The 26815-nt window shown below is 39.7% G+C and overlaps 1 protein-coding gene and 1 long non-coding RNA gene across 4 annotated transcripts in view; one reads left to right on the top strand and one right to left on the bottom strand.

The window, feature by feature from the left end:
• The window catches only part of KCNC1 (potassium voltage-gated channel subfamily C member 1), a 105773-nt gene that overhangs the window by 68694 nt on the left and 10264 nt on the right, over positions 1-26815 (bottom strand). The gene's annotated exons all lie outside the window — the stretch shown is intronic.
• The window catches only part of LOC134551040 (uncharacterized), a 65402-nt gene that overhangs the window by 29967 nt on the left and 8620 nt on the right, over positions 1-26815 (top strand). Inside the window, exons 6-7 of one of the 2 annotated variants that reach the window (XR_010080505.1) lie at positions 25059-25137; positions 25749-25851. This is a non-coding gene — a long non-coding RNA (uncharacterized LOC134551040). Of the gene's footprint in view, positions 1-25055; positions 25138-25748; positions 25852-26815 lie in introns of both variants that reach the window. The other variant, XR_010080504.1, reaches the window with a different exon arrangement.

The following is a 26815-nucleotide window of genomic DNA, read 5'->3' as shown; positions in this document are numbered from 1 at the left end:
TCAGGATCCTGCTGCTTTCCATTTAGGTTGCACCCCATGAACAGTATCTGAACACACAGCAAAAGCAAGTAATGACCTCATAGCAAATAGAAATACCGGGGCATAAACCCAGAACCTTGGATCAGCCAGTGCCATGTTGAACCTCAGTGAGTTAATCCAGTGGAGGAGAGTGAAGAGGGAAAGGGATCCATTTTTTTCTAATTAGAAAGAAGTGTATTGCAAACACTGAAAGCATAAGACTGGATCAAGACACTACAAAATAATTCTTGAATAATGTTTTTGTTTGATTACATTGGCAGGATTCTGAAAAATTTTAGTCATTTTGTTTTTCTCTGGCTTTATCAAGATATTCTTATCTGTACTGGAGTTTGTAGTGAGCAGTTTTTATACAATCCTGGTCTCCTGCTGAGGCCCTTCTCCCTGACTGATGACCAACTGTTTCTCATCTCGAAACACGAAAAATAGAGATTGAAGATTCTAGCTGGGGAGGAGGGGTTTAATGGCTTGGTTTTCTTTGGGAAGTATCTCTTTAGCTGGGAATTTTTTGTAGGGATTTTTGTTGTTTGCTGGGGTTTGGGGTTTTTTGAGCATTTTCTGTGTATGTTTTCTTCCTTCCAAGAGGTTGTTTTCAGATACCTTCAGCAAACTAAGGTGCAAAGTTCTTCCAGAAAATACCAGTCATGAGTGCACAAGCCTGGCAGAGCTGTCACAATGCTTGGTTTAAGGACTGCCTTTGATTTCAGTAAGCTTCATATCAATTCCTGAAGGCAGACCAACAACTCTCTGAAACCACACACTTGATAGTCTTGCTTCTGCTTTCCTTTTTCTTGTCTTAAAACCACACAGGGTTTTCACTGACTTTTGTGGGGCAGGAAAGGGGGAGGCAGAGTACATCACATGGCAGTGTTGCTTGTAGCACTGGGAGCCCCATACTTGGCTAGTGATGCCTCAGAGCTGCAGTAGTAAAATCCCAATGTTGAGGTTAGTTTCAGGCCTATTTCAATGGATCTTGCCACTGCTTAAAGTCATAGAAAGTGTCTAATATTTAAAGTGCTTAAAAGTCTTACTTTCTCTATCAATGGGGAAGTTACAATGATTAGTTATCCTAATTTTGTAGCATGGAAATCAAAGGACAAAAATGAAAATGTCCCATATTTCTGACTTGAATTCCTTCTCAGCAATCTGCTGATGAGAGTTGAAGGCAGTCACAGTCAGGATTACAGCTGCTACCTACCTGTCAACAGTTCATGCAAAACTACATTGGCTAGAAGATGAGGGGTTTGTATTGTGGTTTATTTATTTATTCATTTATTTTTAGCCAGCCATTCTTTTGTAAAAGCATATAAGAGTACTTAAGCTTTGGATATGGAACGCAATCCCTGAATTCTTGGCTGAGCAGGACATCATGTGCTTGTCCTGCTCGTTCTGTTCAAATTAGAAAGAAGACTGTATATACTCTTTGTTTGACAAGTAGCTGCCAGTAAGATTAAAGGAAGCATCGGTCTCATTCAACTGATGGCTATAAAATTACTTTACATTTTAATTTGTCCAAGCCTTTTTCAAATCTCCTGTCTTTAGCAGTACTTATTTGTGTTGCCTGGTCTTTGGAAATTGGAAAATATTGGAAAATACCTGGAAATTGGTATTCTATTTTCCACCAGCTAACTTATTTTACTCATGGTAGCAAACCAAACTACAGTAATTTGCTGATTCAGTGTTATATACTATAATGTATTGAGACATGAGAAATATGAATTATTGCCTAGTTTATTAAGTTCTCTAGTTAGATATTTTAATCTCCTATCTTTTTTTGTTGTTGTTGTGTTGTGGTTTTGTGGTTTTTTGGTTTGGTTTGGCTTTGTTTTTTGGTTGTTGGTTTTGTTTTTTGTTTTTTTTCAAAGTTTTTTCTTTTTTTCCTTTTTTTCTGCTGGGTTCTAAGCACTCAGGTTCTGGCCATCTCTTCTGCCTAACTTCTTAGGACAATCAACAGAACCATTTAGTCTGGAAGGATGTTTTAGGCAATTAAGTTAAGCATGTGTTTAAAGGCGTTTTTGGTTTAAGATGAAATTGGTCAGCAGCTGTTGGAAACAAGTCCTTAAGCCTTTATTAGAATGCATAATTAATCTTTTGACTTGATGAGAAGGGAAATATTAATTGGGTAATTTTCTGCCAGGTCTTAAGTGGCTTCATTTTGTCTAAATCAAAGTAATTAAAAGAGACTAAAAATGTAAAGTTTAAGCAGTAGAGAACTGCATCTAGGCAATTCTGGTCTGCCAAGTGAACGGATTTCAGGCAGGAAGAGTGTTCTCTTTGAAAGCCAAGAAAACATTACTGATAAGATATTCCTCCTAATCTTTTTGAAATTGACTGGAGTTTTTCTTACCTTTTGAATGACAGGGTTTTCAAGTTTCCTACTAGATGCTGTTGTTGATTTTTTTGTAGTCCTGATTGGGTTCAAAGTAGGTCTTGGTACTGATGCTAAATCAAGCTGGAAGGACTCTGTCATTTGAATTTGATAGAAATTAAAATCCTGCCAGCTGCGTTTTGTGTGTTTGGGCTCTGCATAAATAAGCATAAATCTCTTGCATTCTTTGATAAAAGTAGGTGTGCTTCCTTGCAGCTTTAAATGTGGAACCTGGAAGCAAAATTATATTTTAAGATAAATGTCAAGCTTTAAAAGTTAAATGATTTGGACTTGAGGTTCTCCTCCTTTTCTTTCTTTTTGTCATTAAAGTGATGTAGTAAAAATACCTCATAAGGACAAAATGATTGTGTGGGCCAATCCAATTAAAGCACAGTATTTTAACATTAGAATTAATGTAATGACGTGGATTTCAAATGGTTTAATTGACTGGCAGACCCCACTGCTCACCTCATCCTTCCTCTGGGGCTATCTAGAAAATCTTGGGCTATTCTTAGGGCAGATCCTCTTCCTTTGTAAGAGCCTTGTCTCCAAGTCCTTATTGCTAAGCAAAAAGGACTACTTTGGTTGTGCTTGGGAAGTAATTGACTAAAGATATGAAGTAATGATAGCGTATTAAAACATGTATCTTGTTTAAATAGCACTTGTATGACTCCAAAGGGAACGAATGGAGATGTGGAGTCATTCAAAGCCAGTCTAGGGTTTATGATATCCTGTACACTATTTAAAAAGGTTTACATCTAATGGTTTGGCAAGGTAGGTGCATTTTGCAAATAACACTTTGTGGAGTGAGGATCGGCTTTCTCCCAAAACCCTTGGAGGGAAGCAAAGCTTACATTTTATAGAGTTGGTTAGAAGCAATAAATGTATAACAATGTTATTGCATTTCAGTGATTTTTACAGTGTTGTAATATATTGAAATCTTTTCCTAAGAACAGCAATATTCCTTTGCTTAAGCATAAGCAGATAAACAGTGTTGGCCATATTTCCATGCTAGAGATGAGAACAAAGTGTGCATTCTCTATGAAGTATTTACCAGGGTACACCCACAGTTTCAGGCCTATCACTAGCCTTGAACTTTTACATTCCTATAGAGAAGCCACACCATGATGCAGTCCTTACACATTCCTTACACTAATTTAGAAATTAGGCCCACAAAGAGGTGACTTGAAATGCTGACCTGCCTCAAATCATCAAGTGCTGTAATTGATTGTAGTGAAACCTGCCTTTCACTGTAGACCTTCTGAAAGTGAAAAAATAGTCAACAAAATTAGCATAGTGGGAAAAATCCTGCCTTAATTGCCAAGTAAGAAAAGGATACAGTGAACTATAGGATCCTGAACAAGTCTTCCTTTAAAGTCAGGAGTGCAGAATAGGATGCCACTTCAGAGAATGTTTCCTTTATTTGGATCTTGGGGATCTTAGGAATGCAAGCTGGTATCTGGCTAAAAATGGACTAGCTTTTCAAAACTGTTGAATAACTTCCCTTCTTACTGGGATCAGAAATTTTTTTTAAAATGCTATCACTCTTTCTTTAATGGGATGAAGGGACCTGTCCCAGACTTTTCCCTTTAACTGATGTAATGGTGCCCAAGGACAGCCATATCTTTCAGAAGCTCTAGAAAATGTTAGTTGTAAGAAGTACAGGAAAGGGGTTGGATTCCTGTGACGATGGGCACAGCTGGGGGTGCAGGTGCCCCTTGCTAGATGATGTTCCCACCTGCCAGAGGTGGCTTAGAAGACTTGAAAATTTTGTTTGACCATCTGTGAGGGGCAGACAGCATGCATCAGCCTCAGCTCTTGGGAGGGAAGAGGCAGATGCCAAGGATCTGAAATGCTGTGCTCGGCACCTGGACCAGCTGTGCCAGCAAGTCCCAGGCACTATGTCTTGTATTATGGGGCTAAAAGTGGGAAAACTGGGAACTGCAGAAATGAAGGCTGTTTTCAAAGAGCTGAGGATTAAGCCTTACTTGGATCACCAACATATAATTAAAGCTGTTTTCAAGATGAAAAGGAGAGATACGTTGCCTCCTATTTCTGAGCCTTAGTCCAGTTAAGCAAGGACTACATGTTTAATTCTGAAGACGGAATAACTTTGATGCCCAGTTCAAATGGGTTTAAGTTATTTGAGCCCTTAGCTAGATTGGGGTCATATTTTTTTGTTCCCCTCTCTCTAATTAGTGCAAGTGCTTAGGAAAGATATTTCCCAGGACTTAGTGGTAAGTCGCCACTTCATAGTTTTATTTTAACATTTCTGAACTGATTTAATTTCAAAGATCACTACCAATTAGCACTAATCTTCCTATGGACATTGGTAGACTTTCAGTGCTTTGTGAAGTTTATGGACTACACTGAACTGAAGTTAGCTTTAGAAATGCAAAATAAGGGACACAGGGTTGAGGCTGGGGTTTTTTTGTAACATCACAGTTATGTGTCTTTAATAATGATTCTCTGGTATTGAAGACATTTCACAGGGTCAGAGCACTTCCGTTACTTCATTAGAATGAAATAGAGAGTACAGATAAGTCATTAAGTGGCCTGTAAATCCCTACTCTTGTGTGCAGACTTTTTTCCATTGTGATTTATACTAAGCTTAGAATAATCTCTTTAGAATTTTACATACAATAAACAAGACCAAATTTCACGTTGCACTAGAGCTTTCAGATAGCACTAAGTAGAATTATGGAAGGGCTAAATCTGACTAGCTCTTATGGGTTCTCTGGCAGTAAGATATAAGAAGGGAAGGATAAGGGAGATCAGTGGTTTGGTTTTGATCTCTTGGGATTCACTGTAAATCAGTGAGGCAATAATCTAAAATTAATGCAGTGACCATGGTAATAGTGGTGTGAGAACACACTCGGATCCATTAACTCCTAATTCCAGTTATTATTATTAAATCCTAATTCCAGGAAGGGCTGGGACTGTAGCATTTCCTCAAAACACTGTGAAATGCATTTTCAGTTGTGGTTCACACCCAGCTGGTCCAGCCATCACCATGAGCACTCACTCCTCCATACTTGTCTGGCTGTCTTTCCAGCTGCTCTAAGAATTCAGAGGATCTGTGCAAAACTAGAGAAATTTTCATTCCCAACACATCACTTCCTATTAGATTCAAAGGAAGAGCAATCTCCCCCTAATTAACTTTTTTTCTCCTTTTGCGTCAAAAAATTATTCCTAAAGTATTTTTAGGATCTTGTCCCTTCACAAAGCAAGTTCTGGAAAAAAATTGTTCTGTGATCTCTGTGGCAAAATTGTCAACCCTGAGCCAAGTTAGCCAATTTAAATGTTCTCTGCAACATATGCAGAGGGAGTATGACATGTTTTGTTGTTCCTATGTTTGTTAGATGATCCTGGTGAGAACTAATCTGAGCTTTGCATCTTTTTTGTCCTTGTGAGCAGAAAATGCAGCATGATGATATTTCCATCCTGCCCCAATAATATTGTTGTTCTGGGGAGACAGACCTGTTAAAGTGTCAAAGATGGTAAGAAAGCTGGATTTAGGGGATGCAGAATGGAAGACTTTCTTTTGTTACAGCAAATAATGGTTGTGCCCCACTTGCAGAGGCCACGTTGTGCCTGCTTGTGGAGCATGGTTGTCCATTGATGGGCCATGGTTCTGGCTTTTCCTTTCTGTCCTATGGTCCCAGGTGGCTGGTGGACTCATTCTTTGTGTTTATATCCATCTGCCCTTCTGGATGGCTGCCAGACCCAGGATCCACAGCTTCTCAGTGACCTGTAAGAGGAGACTCAATGGCTTTCTGTTATACTTTAGTTTCTGCTCTTTTAGAGATGTTTTAGGGGAGGAAAAGCTTCATTCCTCTGTGTGCAGTATTTCCCTCCTTCCGCAGCCAGAAGGAATCAGAAGTGTGATTTCCATTTTGCAGGAATGTGCTTTTCACTTTGTGTCTTGGGGGAGTATCAGCAGAGTTTGGAGTATCTCCAAACTGATGCAGCATTTGTGGAACATTGGCGTGTCCGTCCCCTTCGTTTGGCACGTGCTGAATGCTCAGTGCCTCCATCCCCATCCGGCAGTCCCTGAGCTGCCAGGGTCTCTCTACTTCTGCAACAGCAGCTGTGATTTCCCACCACACTGCAGGACTTCCCTCTCTCCTCCTCTCCCTGTCCCCACAGCGAGTTGTAGGGGCTGTCTGAAGTGAAGCTGATACAAACACGATCTTCCTGGAGAGTCTTAGCCTCGGGAGGCATTAATGACTTTGATGCCTGAGGGCCAGGCCTGAGGCAGGAAGACTCTGTGGTTGTGTTCCAGGTTAGCATCCCTCTGAAAGCACTTCACCTAGGAAGGAATATCCTAAGAGGGGAGAGACTACAAGACTCTTCCTCTTATGTCATTCAAAGCAGATTTGTGTAAATGAGTTGCTTCTTGGAAGCAGCATGGTTGCACTGTCTCTCTCTGGTTTTCGCTTTTTTCTGAAGGACACAGAATAATTGGTAAACAAAACAACCTTGTTAAATCAGAATGAGATTAAACCAGCCTGGTTCATTCTGACTACTTTGTATTTGTTAGCTGTTCTTCCATTTCAGTTGTGTGCAGTGTACTTTTGCTAGCATTATTTTTGTTCAGTGATAGGGTAAGCAGGAAGGAAAATGAAATCTCACTGCAAATATTTGGAAAGAAGGAAACTAGGCTGTATGAGAGAGGGAAATAGTTGAGCTATGTGATTTTAAATCTTGCTGTATTATCTGGCTGTGTTTTACCTCACATACCACAACACAAGAGAGACCTGTAAGCATTCTCCTCAGTAGTAAATAAAAGGTTTCCTGCTTCCCTACAGGCTGTCTCACTTTCTCCCAGCAGTTCATAAAGCTGTGGCATGTCAAAAAAAAAAAACCAAAACAAACACCTCTTGATGCATTGACTTGATTTTTCCATTAAAAATTAATTGCTTCCTATTTGATGAATGGTGATAAATAATGACCTTTCAAATATTCTGTGGTCTCAAGTATACTTAAAGCTCTTGGTTGAAGGGACTTTGCAGGTATCTGCAAGTCACAGCTTCACAGAGGGGACACAGGGAAGAAAGATTTTTGTGGTCAAGCACCACACAAATTAACAGTTGAGTTGTTAAGTCTTACCCATAAGCGGGAATGACTTTAGTTAACAGGTAATGTATACAAAAGCATCACTGTTGTCCTACTCAAGTTAGTGCCACATTGAGATCTGGCATCTCTTATTTCCTTCCGTCCTAAAAATCTTAATTCAGTGTACTTGAAAAGAAACAAACCCAACCCCAAAAATCATGCAAAAATCACATGCTTAGTCAGGATGTTATTCTATGGGCAAATTAAGACCCTGACTAACCAATTTCATTCAGTTAATTGGAGGAGCACACATAAGGGACTTGAACACACAACTGAAAAGATTGCATGTAACATTTAGACAGGTCCTCCTGTGCCCACCCTATTTAAAAGAACAAGCTTCTGGTTTCCTTCTGTCAACTGCAGTAAAACTGCAATCAGATGCAGTTATGTTTTTTTCTTTTACCTGGCAGGTTGCAGGTTGTCTCATGTCTTACTCCAACCTGTCCAGCAAAGTTTATGTCCGTGCCTGTTCTGGGTGCCCTAAAACGGACTAAAGTCTCAGCTGTTCTGCACCATTCATTGCTATCAGATCCTGCAGCTCCTTGTCCTCTATGTACTTACTTACTTTTTTTGATTTTTGATTGCAGATCAAATTTGAACTAATATTTCAATTGAATTTATATCTCTTTGTGTTCCTTCCTAATCTCCTTGTTTTTTAATATTATTTTTCAAACATTTTGGAAAACATTAAGTGCATGCAAAATAGATTTTTAATTTTTTTTATTAATTGGGCAATATGTTGATAAGGCAAAAACCTCTTTGTTAACAGTTTTCTTTTTCTCAGTTCTGTTCCCCCTCTCTGGCCCTTTTCCTGGTGTCTCTGAGAGCTCTGCATGCAGATGAAGCAGACAATGCAAATGGGGAGTGCAGAGTATCCCCAAGGAGTCTTTAAGCATCATAGTGGTAATGTATTTGTTTACACCTTCCCCCCTCCCCAGTTTCTTGTGCCTCTGGATGACATTCAAAAAGGTCAAACCTTTTCTGTCTGAAAGCAAAGCAACATCTTTTATGTAGAGAAACTGCATGGTAGATCCCTATGCGATTTGCAGTGAGTGCTGGGTTGTGTGTGAGGGTGGAGGGTAGACAGGAAAATCTGCATGTAGCACATCAAATTATTATTTAAACAGTTCTGGCAGAATCTGTCAAGGAAAGTAAGATAAATCAGGGTGAAGGCAAAAAAAATTGTGTAAGGTAGTTTATACAAAGCAGTTGCCATTATAAATAATAAAGCAAAAAGGCATTCTTTGGAAACTTTCCAATTCATTTTTACCAGTTCTGCCTTAAATAACTGACAGTTTTTGTAGTACTTTGTGTTCTCACTCATTCCTCTTCCTTTGCTATGGGAATCTCCACAAGTACTCTTGGCTTCTTGGTTTGGATCATAAATCTGCATCTTTGTTTCTTGCTCCTGTTTATTTGTGTTTTGTATGCCACATCCTAGGACCTAATCACTAAGGTCGTGTTCTTTATATAGGTCTCTTGGCATCCAAGGCTTGTTTCTAGCCAGAACCCTCCCAGATAAACAGAAACATGAAACCTTGGCCATTAATGTGCTGCTCTACTGAGTCCTTTGTTCTCAGAAAGAAATCCCAAAAAACTGTGAGGAACATCTATGTTTTAAGGAAAAGTTAGACTGCTATGGGATTCTGACAGGACCATAATTAAATATTGGCACCAATTCATCTTTCAGTTTACAAGCAAGCAAATTATTAGTACAGTTTTTTAAATCTGGGGAAAATTGATAAAACAATTAATTCTTCCTGTCAGGAGTAGTTACAGAAACACTGCCTCTGATGGCCCAAATTCACTTGGCCAGAGACAGTGCTGCCAATTGCTGTATTTAGGATCAGTGCAGCATAAAAGTCCTGCTGTTGCAGACATCTGTCAATACCAGATGAATTTGGTGAAGTACAGAGAACAGAATACAGGTGAGGTTCTCTTCCCATTGCAGTCAATAATGAAATGCTTGCTGATGTCCAAGGGCAGTGTAATTAATATATGGGAAAATGTTTAAACTCGTGGCATCTTGAAATGAGTATCTTGAAATGTCTGATTGTTTTGCACATACATTGCTCCTTTTGCTTGCCTTGGGTTAGTGGTCTTATTATTTAAGTCTGAGAAACAGAATAGATATTATCACTGTTTTAATTCTAGGTTAAATATTAGACAATCATAATTTTAAAATATTTCTCTCCTAAAGCAAATGGTAGGTGATGGTTTATGTATGCATGCAATGAGATGTATTTCCCTTTTAACTGGATAAAAACAGGTAGTGATGTTTCTCATGGTACACTTAAATGCTGGCTAAATAATTGGAAAACTTGTAATTAACCTGGAAATTACATTAATTTCTATTTTAAAAAATCTATTAATTTCAGTAGAATCAGAGAGGGCCATTTGTAAAAGAATGGATATTCCTATCTCTGTTTAGAAAGTATCAACTTAAGTTGTTGTGCAATTTAAAAAATTAACCGGAGGATCCTTTCTTAAAAGGACAAATCTGTAACAGGATTTGTTAACTTAGGTACCAATTCCTCTTGAAATAATTATTATTTAAATTTGAGAATCAAAAAGTATCCTTCAATATCCACCAGGTGCCTTAAGCATTGTCTTTCAATATCTGCCAGATAATAACATTTCATGGAAATGGGCACCTGAATTGAGCATGGAATTCTTCCTTCAGAATCAGGCCTCTGGACCTGCTGACTGTCCTTTTCCAAGGGCATGGATTGGATCCTAGTTGCCTTCAAACACAGAGTTATCCAGAAATCCTGAGGAGGAATAGGCCCAAACTGAAAGTGGATTTGGCCCAGATTTGCCCATCTGAACTACTGAGAGAGGAAGGAGAGGCTACAGCAAGGAGAAATGAAAGCTGTTGACATGTGGCAGATGTGTCATTTGGACTGATTAAAACAAAGCTAATCCATGGGGGACATCTTTAGTGTGGCCTTTGGGATTTTGCTTTTTCCCTCCTCGCCTACGCGGTTGTGCCGGGCAGCCTTTGGAGCCTCTGGTGTGAGAGCAGCTGTGGGTGAGCTGAGGTTGTCCCTGTCGGAGCAGCTGTTCAGCTGGGAGGGGAGGCTGCTCCTGCCTTTCCAGGGCCATCCCCCTCACTGTGAAGCCATGCTGACTCAAAGTGCTTGCAGCTCTGTAGCTGTCCTGCTGTGACAGCTTGATATGATGTTGGAGAGCAACGACGAACAGCCAGGAGGTGACGGGAATAGCTCTTGCCTGTTGTGAAAGGAAATGCTAAAAGCCAAAGAGCAGCACTGCCCAGGAGAACTCCCCTGTGAAAAGCAACTCAAGGTCCATCTCCACTCGGAAACTGAAATTATGTAATATTAAAGAATGTGCTGTAACAGCTGGAAATGCAGCTGTTGCGTCTGAGTGCTCCAGGATGAGCTGGACACCTCCATTACCCTGGCTCCTGGGTGCCACAGCCAAGCAAAGCCACTTTTGCCATGGTCAGACCTAACATAGCAACCACCGGGGTTTTCCAGCCCCATTTATGGTTCTAGGGCTGTTTGTTTTCAGCCATGTAACCAGCACATCAAGCAACTTCCAGAAATAGCTTCATCTTGTTTCTGCCAGTATAAATCCACTGTTGATTGCACTGGGATTTGGGCTGCCAAGTGATTAGTGTATGTCAACATATTTCTATGGAATGTTAGATATCACTTTTACCCTTCAGGTGAGAAAGTAATTTAGTTGAGAATGCTGTGGTTATGGTAGCCTGAAACTTTGGTGTTGAGGAGTATTCTTCAGAGCTGTACTGAGAGAATGAATGACTGTGCCCCATTTTTTTTTTAAGGAGCTAGTTCTGTATCTTAGTCAACACAAACACATTTCATAAAGCATATGTGGATGGTGAGAAGCTGGTAGAAAACTAGTTCAGGAGTTTCCATTCTTGCAACTTGTTTGTCTTCCATTCTTCTGTTCCTTTCATGACTAAACAAATTTGTCTGGATGCCTTAGTTTCTACTCAATGAAACTTCAGTACTCTGTGGGAATTCAGTAAACCAGAAACACAACTTGGTGCTTGAGAAGCTGCTTCCATTTTGAGAATGTGTTTCTAGAGAAGTAGGGTGTGAGTAGATGTGGGTAGTGAAAGAAATGGCACCAATCATTGCAGTCTTGATTTCTGAAGGCATTTCCTGAGTTATTTTAAAGGTTTTACGTATGGTCACTGAAACCTTAACTCTGAATATGAAGTGTTTTTTCTAAAATGAAAACTATTAAGCCTGGACTTCTTCGTTGCTTCACTGCAGTCACTTGAAATGCTTTACTCCCTGAGATTCACACACAATTTCTTCTGTTAAAACAGGATGGAAAAAACCTTTACCTGCTCTTACCTTTCACATAATGTCATCTTCTATTTGCTAGTATATATATGTATATATTTTATACTCTGTACTTTTTTTGGTTTTGTCATTTTTATTGAGAGAGTTCACACCTCATTTTCTAAAGACTTTATTTTTTTATGTGGACAAAAATCAGATGGGTTTTCTCCTAAATTTGTATTTCTGTATTGGAAAAGTGTGGCATGTAAGGTATGTCACATAGCTCAACAGCTTCCAAATTAAAAAAATAAATACTGTAGGCATTAACAATTACCTTGTAGAAATGGATCATAAACTGAGTCAGAAGAGGTATATATGTAAACCAGATTCGAAGGTAGCTGTTGTTTACATGCCAGCAATTTACACTGACTTCTTTCTCTGTGCAATCAGTCGTTACCACAGAAACTGCAACAACACACGGCAGGGAGAGACAAAGCTCCTTCATTAAGAAAGGCAATCACTAGCCATAAAATTCTCTTCATCTTATCCCTGCTGTTCAAAGGGTGTAAAATGCTGGTATGTCACCGTCATTGCAAACAATGTAAATTCAGTCTTTTGTAGGGAAATGCTGTTGGTTATGGCCATTGGAACACCCTGGACTGTGCAGGTTTCACTGAAAGCTCATCTTTGTGCTGCTGTTGGATTAGAAACAGCCCCACGATGTAGACCTTGAATGAAGCATGAAAGAATTGGACAGAATTAGCCAGTACTTCTGGTATTCTTCAATGAATTATGGGGAATTTTTTCCACAGGAGCCAGACTAAAATGCATTCAGATGCTCTTGTGCAGGTCTGAACAGTGAGTTTGAGACTGTCTGGACTCTGTTTGAGACTGTCAGCACTCATGAGAGTGCTGATGGAAGTGAGAAAACCCTATTTTTCCCGTATCTTTTCACCTAAGGCAGAACAATAGGTTGGATACAGACTTAAAAACCCATTTGATTTCAGGGAGTTTGTGGCTGCAGAAGTGGTAGTCAGGTTGTGTCTCCATGGCAATACAAGGGTGGACAGGGACTTTTCTGCCACTGCTTTTCCTAGAAGCAGTTGTGCTTAAGGGCTAGAGAAAAGTAGGCAACCCGAGGTGCTTAAGGCACAAAAGAAAGGAATGAAGCAGACATTTCTTCTCCATAAACTCAGTACAGCCCCTTTTTCCTTTATATGAGCCTTCCCTTAGTTTTTGATTGAGACTCATCAAGACTGGACTTTTTAGGGATTCCCTGTGGGATCCAGTCTGCTGTCTGGGCTCTCCAAGCAGGAGTTTCGTGAAGGAATAGAGAGGCAAAGGCAGTTCCACGCTTTAATAATGTATCTTAATATGCAGGAATCACTCTCTATGTGCAGGAGCATCACTACATTTTCATCTGTGTGCCTGGTGTTTGCTGGACCCCCCCATCCATTTGTAGCAAATGCCAGACACCAATTTTGCCTCCAAGGGTCAGATTCCCACTGCAGGACGTGCAAGACAGAGTTGTGACCCCAAGCATGGGCAGTGTTGGTTTTTGTCAGACAGCACCATCTCCACTTCTGGGGCACTTGATGTCACAGTTGAAGTACAGGTAGCTTCAAGGAGCCAGCATTCCTTCCGGTTACTGTAAGGCAGTGGAAAAGATTCAGACTGCCAGGAGGGAGAAATGATGAAACTCACTGTAATCTCACTGTTGAGTATCCTGTGAGATGCTGACACTCTGCTTTAATGGGCTTCAGGCAGCTCACGTTCTTTTCAGGAAAATTATGTAGTAGATGGTGTAAGCCACACTCTGGCATGATAAACGTGCATGGATACCAACAAATTTAGATGGAACTCCTGAGCTGCTCTAGACCTCTGTCTGGTGGTGCTATATAGCTTTAAATGAAGATATTGCCATCAATCAGCTTGTCACCTACCTCACTACCCACTTGTATTAAATGATTTCAGTATCAGCTAAGATGGAGCACACCACTGAATGTCAGATTATAAGTGTCTAGAGAGATTAGATACTGAAATTAGATGGATAACATCCAGGCTGCTGCACTGGATCTCCCTGTATTGCTCTTGCCAATGTGTCCTGCTCCAGTCAGATAAATCCTTACAGTGCTGTGCTCCCTCACTCGCCTCCCTGAACAGGGGATGCCCGAATCCCCTGTTTACACAGAGGGCTGTGTAAAGTCAGTCTCCTGAGAAAGCCCCAGTGTCTGGGGGCACTACATGAGCAATGTGGCCTCTAATTCTCCTGTACAAATAGTCTGGTACTTTGCAGCATGTACCTCAATTCACCAGATGCCTTAGTAAGTTCTAACCCTGTCTTGTTCCGTTTCTTAAATCAGTAGCTTCTTAATCTGTTTTTCCTTGGGCTGGACTTTGACCAAAGATTATTTTTAAAAGTAATAATTATGTCCTTGGTAAAAAAAAAAAAAAGGTCAGCTCAGAGATATGAAAATTGGTGAGGCCCAAGATGACAGCTATCCTTGGGGAAATTATTCTTCTTCCTGAGAAAACTGATTTTAATGTGTTGGAGTAGCATGGGATTTAAAATCAGATGCATGGGTGTTAACATAATGCCTCAGTTTCTGTTGTCTTATGATAGGAAAATATTCTGCTGAAAAAAAGCTAAAGATATTAAGAGACAGCATTTAAATTCCTGTTTCCACTGGTGTTATCCTGTTCTCATGGAGGGGCACAACCTTAGGAATATGAAAAAGGACAACTGGGTTGATTGGTGGACTCCGATACAGGAGGTCAAAGGCCTGGTCACAGCTGTCTCTGGATTGTGTTAGAAACTGTTTTATGAATGCTTTGGAAATACTCACAAATGTGTAGGGATTATTTAATTATTCATAAATCACACCTGTAGGAACAAGTAGACTGCTTTTGGCTCCTATTTTGAGGGATCAAGAAAAGTAAGAGAACTCATTAAACAATCACAGTGACTTTTCTAAATTGGAAAACCTAATGACTTAGGGTCTCAGAGATTAATACCAAGAGAGGATCTCCTCTGTTTTCTGTAGAAAGATTTTTTTCCCTGCTCTCCAACTAAACTCCACATTTGTAGAAAAGAAGGAAATTCTTTTATTATGTATGTGGATGTATGTTTACCTATATAAATTAGGGTTATTTTGCTCATACTAATTATCATTGAAAACTCTCGGTCTCCCTACTTAAGTGAGCTATCATAGCATGGCTTTCTGTAATGGGGTCCTCTAAGTGTTCCTCCAAGAAAATAATACACAACACTCAGGACAATAAAGTAATAGAGGCAGTAGTATGCTTTCAAAATAATTTTGGGGATTTTTGCGGAAATTTTGTTGGAATTTTTCATGGTAGAAATGTTATTTTTAGAAGTCTCTATTCCTGAGCTGCACCATTTGGCAGTCTTGAAACAGAATTTAGTTTTATGCCAATGGTGCCCTTAATTCATGTGGTATCTTAAAATTGTTCCCTGCAATTTGTGTTTCAAAAGATTGTGAAAACAGAATTCTTTTTTCTTTATATTAACTTTTTTTTTTGGTGGAAAGTTAATATAGTTGCAAATTAAAAATTTCAACCCTGATAAGATTACGGACAAGAAATCCAGCTCGGCTATACCAGCAAGTACCCGGGTCAACTATGAAACAAAATACAAAACTACTCAAGAACTCCAAGAGAAGAACTGAGCAGTGCTTTATATAAGAGAGCTGCTTCAGGAGTTTAAGGTAGTCAGAAAGTTCAGACTCCTTGCCCAAATTTCTGCTTAGCAAGGAGCCTGAACTTCAATGCTCCCAGTACGACGGCTGAGCTCCACTAATTAACTGAAGTATTGCTATAAGCAAACATGGGAGTGTGAAGAGATCCTGCAAGTTTGGGACTCAAAACTGGACCATTGGGCAATCCCATGCACAGGCTGCTGAAGGAAGGTGAAGGAGTTCTGGGACATTTTAGTATTCTTTGTTACTGGGTATGAGATGTCTGACTGTGACAGAAGTTCTCCCAGCGCCTCTGTGCTGCAGAGCAGAAATAAGAAATTCAGTCTACTGGCAATCGTTTTAAATTGAGCACCTTGCAAGCCAGTATGGTCAAGCTGCTAAAGGGAGCATCTGCAGGGGATGGTAAGGAGGAAGGGCAGGTGATATGTTGCTGTTGAGACGTGTTTCTACACTCCCCTTCCCTCTTGTGGGAGTCCTCTCTCTTTTGTGCCCTCGGGCATGAACAGCTCTGTTGACTAACATGACACAGATTTTCTTTCTATTGCAAAATCTCTTCCTTGTCTCCTCTCAAGAGGTGGCTCTGGCTCACCTTGCCTGGTGTCTCTCTCTTGGAGGATGCATGGGCCAGCAGCTCTTGGCCTCCTCCCTGTGTGTGGTCAGGAGGGGAGAGGGACAAGCCTTGTCCCTGCCTGCACCGCAGTGGCACTTGGTGAGTCTAAGATATTTGCACATTTGCTAGAGAACAAAGATGGCTATGCATGGAAAAAGACCAAGATGATGTAACAGATGCCCATCTGCCCAGAAAATACTGAGCCTTTGCTACCCTTCTCAGGGAGAATCACAGATTTTAGAGCAGGATACAGTGGTACTAAATACAGCAAAGATACTCTTGCATTTAGTATTTTTGCATTTGATCTGTTTAGGTCTATTGACAATGATGAGTCTGGTAAAAAAAAATTTTAAGCAGGAAGAGCCAAGACTTCCTTGTCATTTTTGCTAATTATTTCTTTTGATTAATTTAAGAAATAAGTGTGACCTTTTTGTGCTGCAAGTCACACATCTTGTGAGAAAATTGAAAGAATACTTGCATATCTCACTTTCAGTAAGGATACTGAAAGGATTAAGTCATTTTTGTAAAGTATTTTGAATTTCTGAAAATTGTTATGGACAACGGCAATATTATTCCCTTTGCATAAATATGAAATGTTGAAGTAGAGCAGGGCTACCTATGATAATCTAAAACTTGATAATCTAACTATGATAATCTAAATCCTGCATTTATAAATCCTCCTCTTTTTTGGCTATTCTTATAACCAAATTCCTATTTCTGAAGATGCTCACTGTCAGTAGTTTGCAGGCAAATCACTGGAATTTAGGGATGCTCGGCCCCAATGCTGACTTTTTTTCTTCATCACAATTCACAATGCTTTCTTTAAGCTCAGTGTTGAAGATCAAGTTCTCAGCTGGAGTAAATGTAGGTGGCTGTGTTCAGCTGAATATCTCTATGCCTTATTTGTGCTAGATAAAGGTCATGCCTGTATCCTGACATACAAATGTCTCAGTTTGCAGTGAAAACTATTGCTTTTTGTTTTCCCAGTAGTAAAGATACTGCAGAAGAAATAGGTTTCAAAATCCTGCTGGTCATCTGTAAGGTGGTTTAGAGTTCAGCCCATTCTGCTAAGGTATAACATTTGTAGTGTAGGGCCAGGTGATGGAGTAAACTGGAACAACCTCATAGTTGCCAACATCAGCAGAGACAACTGAATGCTACTGCAGGGTTTAGCTGGTATTATTTCAGAATAAAATCTTCTCTTTAGGGCTTTAACTCCTGCTGACTGTCTGAAATGCAGCTGCTGTGCTGCAGAACCTCCTGAAAAATTGTATCATATGGATAATTTCAGACTGTCAGCAGTACCAACAGTAGCAGGCAAGAAGACTACAAAGAATGGGTTAAATCTCAGACTTCTTGCCTCTTCGGTATTCCTGGATAATAATCCACCTACAGTGACTCCACTCTGTGGGTAGAAAATGCCTACCTCTTTTTAAACATAATTTATGCACTCCTTTGCCTTTTGAAAAGGATAGACACCAGCCAGGTAGAAGACTGCTCTGCTGCATTAGGGCTCAGAATTAACCATCAAATGTGTGCCTGATGTGCGAGTCAATCTGCCAAGTCATAAATGTTACAAGCAGACATCTGACTACAGCGTGTATTTTTAAAGTGCGCTTTTTGGCTGTGCAGCCTTAGCAAACACTGTTCCTTCCAACCTGTGCCAAAAGGACAGGGATACATATGCTGTTAACCTGGCACGGTATGAAATCTGCCATAAACTGATTTCCCCAGAGGGATTTCTCCCTGCAAGGGCTGTGTGCTACGAGGCAGTGTCTCCCGGATGATTCCAAGTGTCCTTGACTGGAGCTGCAGTACGCAGGAAGGTGCGTGATAGTTTCTTCTGTGATGCAGTGGTGGCATCTGAGGGGGCTGAGGGTGTGAAGGAAGCTCATTTCTCTCCCCCCAACCCCACCCCCATGACAAAAAAGTTCCTGGGCTTGGACCTGAAGGGGTTGGTTGGTGAGAAGCTTCTGCTTCTCAAGTAAAAGTCAGACCTAGAAAATTCTATGGTGATTGCATAAGTACTGAAATTGCCACACAGCTAAAGCCTGAAAAGCAAGCAATTGACTGGGGAACGTATTTCTAATATAATTGCTTTTTGACCTTTTTTCTTTTGGTCTTGCTTTGAGTTTTGATTAATTTCACGTTAATTATAATCAGTGAACACTGAGGAAGAAGGGGATGGTTTTGTTGGTCTGGGATTTGGGTTTTGGTTGAAATTCCAGCAGCTTTCTGTTGTTATTCTATTTGGAAAATAAGTAATTCCTGGTTCTTTCAGGAATTACTCATGAAAAAGAAATTAACAAAGAGAAGTCAAATTTGACACTTTTGATTCCTTGAATTAGGTAATGATGTAAGTGATTTCAGGCTACCCCTGCTTGCTATAATGAGTAAATCCATGGTAAATATGAGGTAGAATTAATCCTTCAAAAGCAGTACATATTTTTGAGGAACACAATGTCTTCCAAGCATTGCCCAAGGCATCCAGCCATTTTGTGCTCACCTATAGCAAGAATTCTCAGATTAGTACAATGGAATGTCCTGTCCTGCTCACATATCTGCAATACACCCTCTGGTCTGTATCCCCATCAAAGGGCATTTTCAGAGACACTGGCATCTGCAACGCAGATGGGCAACTGTTTTATCATCTGCCTTGCTCTCTGAGTCTCCAGGGCAATAACTGGGCTACTCCTTGTCCCAACACACTGCCAGAAGGGGTCCCAGTGTCATTCTGCCGTGTCTCTCCTGAATTCTTTGCCTCCTCCCTGATCTGTAACAGTACCTCTGCCACTTCTGGCTGAATGTTTCCCTGGAAGTGATTAACTCATCTTCACTATCTGCCTGATGCCTTTGTGTCAGAGGTCTTGTACTATAATGATGATCCTGGAGAGAGAGCCAGCCCAGCTGAGGAAAAGGTGAGCACTCCCACTCTGCTTTGTGCCTTGCTGGGACTGTTCAGGGTGCCCCAGCACATCAGGCTCCAGCACATACAGCATCTGCTCTGGCACCTTATTCCGTAGGGCGCTGATCTTCTGAAGAGACCCGCTTTGCTAGACACAGCTCTCAGCTCATACTTACCCTGCCTGCCCTGGGAAGGGGATGTGTTTTCTGACAACGGCCAAGATAAAAATCAAAGGTTCATTCTTTTGCACTTCAGGGCTGATGTATAACTTGCTCCTTCCATTCAGAACCTCTTGTCAGAATACACATATTATGGAGACAAGGGGTTAATTCACTTAAACTATTTTCTGACTTTATGGGATTGCCACAAACCAGGGCCATTTAAAATGTGGGGTCTGGTCAAGTACGTTAGTGTTTAATGTTATATGGTTTTGTTTTAAAATGCCTATATGAGGAGATATATGTTTAAATTTTGTCATTATGCAATTGAAAGTTATTTATTAGATCTGTCCATAGTCTGTTAGACACGATCTGCTGGGTGCATCTTGCATTAATTTTTCATCTGAAACAGCAGAAATAATTTTGTGGATTTTAAACTGTTGTTTTGCAGATGTAGTGTTAAATGTTACTAGATTTTACCTTTCTCATCCATGAAAGCTTTGTTTTCTCATTTCCTGTCAATCTTATTCAGGAATGCTGAATAATCAGAATGAAGCAAAGATAAAACTGCCTTCTGATCTCTCTGATTTATTTTGAGAAAACTTTGGTTTCTTCTGTGTCAAGGTGTCCTCACTTCACCTGCTTAGAGAAAACATGACAGTGGAAATTTATCTAGTGTCTCCAATTTATCTCCAAATTACTGTGCAACTGTTAGTCTCCACAATATCCAGAAAAGGTAGATAAATAATGTTCTATTATCCTGATTATAGATGTAAATCATTACCAAGAAGTTGTGGCTTGCCAGAAGTCTCAATTGAAGTGGTATCAAGAGCTGGTGCATTTCCGGGCTTCCCAAATAACATTGTAACAATTTTATTTGCTATCTTATGTCCTTGTTGTTTCAGCTCCATCACTGTATCTGCTACTGAATGTTACATGTATTGGAATCCTCAGTGAACAGAGTACATTAAGCCACAGCCTTTCATTAGACAGCAAATATTCTCAATTAAAGATTGCTCATTTATTCTAGATCCTTTTTTTAAAAAAAAATTATGTGATCAAACAAGGGCAAAGGGGTGCATGAGAATCACCCCCAGAATAATTCCTGTGTGAGGACCACTGCTGGAACCAGCTCAGCATCTTTTAGTCTGACAGAGCAAGTGCCTGTGGTGTGCTCTTACTTCCACAACTGCCCTATATATTTAAGCCAATAGTTTTCTCCTGAAATCCCATTTAGTCTTGGATCACAGCTGAAAAGAGTCTGTGTGTGTGGTGAAGGACATAATTCTTGTGCAGGACTTCTGAGTGGAGAAGATAGTTTGGCTAGTTTGGAATGCTGAAATATCCACTCTAGAGCTCTTAAGGAAATGAAGTTGGCCTCTTTCTCTCTCTTTTTTTGTCCTGCCCAGCTCTTGTGCCAGCCATCAAAGTGTCCGACCTTCACAGAAGAAAATGAGTGCATCAGAACATGCTGTCCAAAATCCTCACGTGTCCTTACAGCAAAGGCTTCTCCAGAATTAGCACTGGTCACAATACATGAAGCTTTTCACGTGGAGCCTAAACCTTTTTTATTCTTTGGCAAACCTGCAATAGCAAAATCTGCTCTTGTGACCACAGAGTCTCTTACTGCAAACCCCCTTCCTCCTCGACCCTCGTGAGGGCTGTTTTCTTGCTTGCAGCATGTGCAGAAGGTACAGCATATTGCTAACTCACTTGAATTATTCTGACTAGGTTGTTCTCACCTTGCTGAAAAAGGAATAGCTGTAAGTCTCAGCCACAGTCTGAGATTTCACACTCTTGATTGTCTTTCTCTACTAGCAAGCTACTGATTTGTTTTCCTGTGTTCCCTTTCCCAGGTTCTAACTCTCTTTGTCCCTCAATGTCCAGTGAACATCGAGGGGTGAGACTTCCCTCTCCCTACAGTGATTTGTTTGTCTACTTCTGAAGGCTCCTTCCATCTCCTATTTCTAGGAGATATATCCTCCTCCAGGCATTTTCCTTCTCACTGCCTACATTGCAACCACTATTTTCTGCAGTTCCACTTCAGGAGTGTCCTTCTCACGTCTGATGGTGACTGCAGCTCCTCCACTGCATAGCATCCCATGCCCTGTGAGCAGGAGAGCAGCTATTCAGCAGTGATTAAAATGCTGTTTAAAACCCAGAATTCGTGCCATAGACTCTGGGTGAAAGTGGAACTATCAGCAGGACAAGAACATGTTGATGCTTCTAAAAGGGAGAGTATTTTCGTGTCCAGAAAAGGCTAAAAACCACAGTGCCAGGCTGAGAATCATTTGAAGATTTTTTTTCTGACCTACATGGAAAGCTGAATATATTCCCAACTAATTTAAAACTAACCAAACAAAAACCCCTCACCTCAGTCGAGATAAAGGACTGCAAGTAGATGGATGTATATTTGTAAGTAACCCAATGGAAATTATAAAAGCAAGTTGGAAAAAAAGATGATCCTTTTTTCCTTGAAAACATTCAAGAAGGTTTGTCATATTTGTCCTTCAGACTTCAAACAGGCAAGGTTTCTTTCTCATCTACGGTTTTTAGCAAAATATTGCACAGAAACTTATTTCCTTTTTAACTCCTGGTATTCCCTCTTAAATTTGCTGCTTTGTTCTTTTTTTCCGACTACCCTCTTCATTTTCACTTCTTTATTAAGTCAATGTGAGGGGAGAAAATTAAATTAATATTGAGGAGAGATGAGAAACTTTGGGATTTTTCTTATGGAAAAAGGGTAAAGCTTTGAATAAATGTTATTTGAGAGGTAGAGGAGAAATTGGAGGAAAAAATATTGTGTTGCCAAAATGTATCTACATTTATTTGTCCAGCCCTAGATCTGAAACTGGAGTACATAACAATATTCTTTCTTAGCCAAAATGTCTGTGTATTATGAGAAGGCATCCTAAATGTCATCTGCAAAACTTCCAAAAAATGTAAACCTCCAATAGATCAAGTCATGGATGGTTTTCCTTCATTGTGACTCTCACGAGTAACTGAACTGGAATGACAAATAACCTTGTGCAATAAATGTTCGAGGGGCTGGTGACAAGCACGGTGACTTTACTTAAGCCTCATGTCTTTCTGTGTGTTTTTAAAAAAGTCTCTGCTTCAGCATAGTGAGAGTTTGAAAACCATGAGTGACCACTAAGCATTTTGATGAAGGCAGATGTATTTAAAAAAGAGAATATATTCTACTCTAAGCTGTGAGCCTGTGGTGAATTTTATTAACTAGAATTTGTAATTTGGGCTACTGATTTGGCTTAAAAGCATTTTTGTGGCCTGTGGGCATTTTAATAGCAGGACTCTACTGAGTGTTATTGGGAATTTTGTAGCTTGAGAGATTCGTGCCATCCTGAAATTTTTCTTGATTACAGCTAGTACCTTATGCAGTGTAGGTAGTAAATGGAAAACATTTTCTTTTCATTTGAATCCAAGTCCTTATTGATATTCCTGTCAAAATACCATTTCTGGTCTCTCAATACACACAGCGCAAGACTTGTGAATGCAATTTTCACACATAATTTCAGGATGTGTTTGTGAGCCTTTTGCCATCTGTGTACATTACAGATCTTTATAATAAACTACTGTGCAACAGTTGGACAGTTGTACAAGATCACAGCAGAAATCTCTCTTTTCATTTTATTTTTTATTTTCTGCAGTTGTCAAAGTGAAGAGCAAGGGATGTTAAAGAAAAGTATTTTACTATAAGTTTTGCAGTTACTAAAATGAATGATGTGCCCACAGTTATCATAAGTGGAAATTGCATCTGTTAGACTGATATTGCTAAATAAAACCTGTTTGACTACTGGGATGGATAATATCCTCAGATATCCTTATGGCAATAAAAAAAAGGCAATTATTCCTAAGATTCACATCTACAACCTCTGCTTAAATTTACAGCAATTCTTGTGCGTTGTAAACCCATACATCTCACTTCTAAAATTTATTTAGGAAAATTAGAACAAAAATGTTAGATGTAATTTCTTGTGGTATGAATTAGATGTTGCTATTGAAGTCAAGAGCAGGAGAAGCTCATATTTCCAAGAAATGCCTTCAAATCAAAGAGCAGCTCTGTGTATTGTTCTGAGCAGACATACAGCTACGTTGAAATCCTATCTGGATGAAGAGCATACAAAAACCACTTCACCTTGATGCTTATAAAAATGACACCTGAATGGTCAAAGCAAAAGCCTATGGATACGTATTCCCCCTCTGCAGTATTCCATAACCACACATATCCAGGGAAGGGAGCAGCTGCCTGCTTTACCCAGTTTTATTTCCTGTCGGATAGAGGTTGTGCAATGTGTCTGTATAAAGCAGGAAATGGCTCCAATTCCTTCAAAGGAGAGTTCTCCACCTGCTAGCAGAAGGAAATAAGTATGACCTCCCCAGATTCCTGCATGTGAAACATAACATTTCCCCAGCAGAAGCCTTGTTGATGTGCCCTGTTCCTTTGAATTTTCTTACAAGGTGATCTGCATCCCAATTGTCTTGAGTATTTTGTTCTTCAATATTGAATACTTGCTTTAAATTCTAATCATATTTTCATTATTGTTGTCATTTTTGTAGCTGCTTTTCAAAGTGTTTTTTTAAATGGTTGAGACTCACAGAACCTTGTTGATTCAGGGCAATATAAGTAGTCTCCTTACCAGATGATGATAAATAGATGTACAAAGCTACCATGACATTTTAAGTTTTTAATGCTTAGAACCTTTGGAGATCAGCTTAGGGACCATCTGCAGTTGTCACTGTCTTCTAAGAGAGCTATAAAAACTGGGATTCCATGCTGAAATTTCGGTTATGGCCGTGGTAAGCTCAACATTTATGTCTAGAAGGGACTTTGATTAATGTAAGATGTCAAAGGCTTCATGAGACCACGGAGACAAGACGCAGCTCGATGCCTGAAACTGGCTCGTGACTAGCTTGTTTTCAAATGTGGTAGCAAGTCTTCTGGATGCCAGAGAGTCATGAAAACACCATTCTTCCTACGTCAACAGCATAGTTGGTTAAAGAAAGTGGGTATGTAATTGCCACATAGGCTGTTTTCATACAGAACATACAGAAAGCAAGGGGCTGAGGAGCTTTAAACTTCCTGGCTTTTGCTCTTATTCCTGCCACAGTTCCCAGTAAGATTTCTCTTTCATCTACATTTGCCGTAGTTCCTTCTTTCTTACTTTCTAATAATTTAAGAGACAAGATGACAGAACAGATTAATAAATATCTATAAATAATACTGTACGTAAAGAGGCATTTACCCACTGAGTCTTAGAACTCATTCCCTGATTTGGATCTATTTTTATAAGCTTCATCTCACTTGACACTGACAATGATTCACATAAATATTAAGTGTTCATTTTTAGTCCAGTGCACATAAGTGAAGCTAAACTGTAGTGTTCTTTGGAGTTTTTATCCCAAAGGTCCTTACTTAGGGTGGAAAGAGGGTTAGGAGGATGCAGTTCTTGAGCACTCTTCAATCATCACTTATTAGCTAGTGTAGATGGAGCATTTTTAAATTCTTCAATGACATTCACATTTTAAATGGGTTTTTTCTTGACTGTTTTTTTTCTGTAGGTTGTAAAAATAGGGTGTGTTATCCTGAATTAAAATCTAAACCTGAAGGCTGTGGAATAACATGGTTTCTTATTTATACCTCCCTGTTGTGGTTGTGTTCAACTCTATCACTCTTTTGCTGTATCTTGTTTTTTAATTAAGGCAGTCCTGAAATGTTTTATTAATTGTCCAAACATTTTGTTCTTTGGACTATGCAGCAAAGCTATTTAAACGGTGAAAAAAAATATTTTTTTCAATGTTTGTCACTTCTAAATTCTAATACAATTGTCTTTCTGTTATAGCAGGAGTATATTTGATAACAGATGGTAAAACCGCAAAACTGTCTCTGCTTCATTAGCGCCCCTGGCATGTTTTCCTATATAGGTAAGTTACAGCAGAGAGGGATACTTAACAATACACCCTTCATAGTTTCCAGTAAGATTTTGGACTAGTTTTAAGTGCATCACAAAAGCAGTGAATGTAATACCTAGAATGTCCATTGATCACTTCTGTGTTGGTTGTTAAAACCAGAACTAAGCATACGTGGCGTAAAAGGCTCTGATCTAGCAAAGACTTGTTCTAGCGTTTTTCCAAGTTAAATTTATCCTGGCAATAGTTTCATTGAGATCAGTTTCCTTTAATGGTGATAATGGGTTTTTATTAAAAAGTAATAAAATGTAAGTGATCAATCTCCATTTAAATTAAAAGAATGTTTATGTTAAAATATTGATGAAAAGGCAGTCTGCAGAGATTTTAAGAATGCTTGTATTTCCATGGCACGACTGAGAGGTGACAGATTGATAGCCCTGGGAAACGTAGGTCTTTTCAAAACAAATTATGTGATGTGTCCTCACACTGACTTTAGAGCTCACTTTGCAGCGTGGCAGAACTGCTAAGGCTCTGGGGTAAAAAAGTCCTCTCTAATTCTGTATATCATCTACTCTGCATATCATCTCCTGCTTTCTTGTGCATTTTTGTGCATCCCTTCTCCACAGGGGCTGCACAGAGATCCCTAAATCATTGCACATGGCTCACCCTGGAGTCCAGTGCATGAGGACAACATATGGTTACTTCCTACCAGGAACTGCCTTCCAACAGGTGAGTGAAAATAAAAAGACCAGTCTTCTCATATGCCAACATTAAGACCTTCTCTGATAATGCCACTATGTATATCTGTTTTCTGCTATTGATCTCGCTTAATTCAGTAGCCCAGAATTACCACAGGGGAACAGCCTCTTCCACATTATTGGGAAATGCTCCTTTGCCATCTTCCCAGTATAATGGTTTGTGAATTCCTCATGATGTGCAAATTGGATTAGCTTCACTAACTGCCTGGATTATGCAGCTTTGTGAAGCGGGAAGGGCTGCCAAGCAGAGACGGATGAAAATCTGAAATAATGCTGTGAGAGAAAAATATTAAATTTGAAATTTCACATTCTAAGCAAAAAACTAGATGCCATTAGATTATTGCATCCAGGGAACTGCTTCATACTACAAATGTCTCATGTTTTCATTTGAGTATGTTTTTTAAAACAGGTTGTATTCAGTATGTATTTTGAAAGTACATTTAAAGGACTTTTCCTATTAGTGAAGGAAAATTATGGGCATCAACTAGGCTTTGATATAAGGTAGTTGCCAACAGTACTAAGGCAGTTTTGGACACTTACAGAAACAACACTGTAGGCACTGGGAAGTTTCAGTAGGCATTTAAAAAATTACAAATGCAGGGTTAGTGTTTTGGGAATTCTGAGTTCACATGGTGACACCCTTTCATGAGTCTGCCCTCAGAAGTGAAGATGTAGGAAATGACTGCTAGAGTTCCTGGATGCAGGAGTGATGGAGAAGGTGGTGACAAAGAAGGCCTGCTGTCTATGCACTGGCCACAACAGCTCAGGCACATACTGCACCTTTGGAAGGATCACAGCCTCGGGTGATCTTCTGCTGCAGGCCAGGTTGGTTTGGAAAACACTACATCTGACTATAGTGTAAAGCCTTCCCGTAGATGTCAGCTTGCTGTTTTTATAGTACAAGCATTTAGAGGAGTCACAGGAATTATAACTTT

This window comes from Prinia subflava, chromosome 5 (assembly GCF_021018805.1).
Source record: "Prinia subflava isolate CZ2003 ecotype Zambia chromosome 5, Cam_Psub_1.2, whole genome shotgun sequence".
In the NCBI taxonomy this organism is placed as follows: domain Eukaryota; kingdom Metazoa; phylum Chordata; class Aves; order Passeriformes; family Cisticolidae; genus Prinia; species Prinia subflava.
Note: the sequence above shows the minus strand (reverse complement) of the source record. Positions and strands in the feature narration are given on the sequence as shown.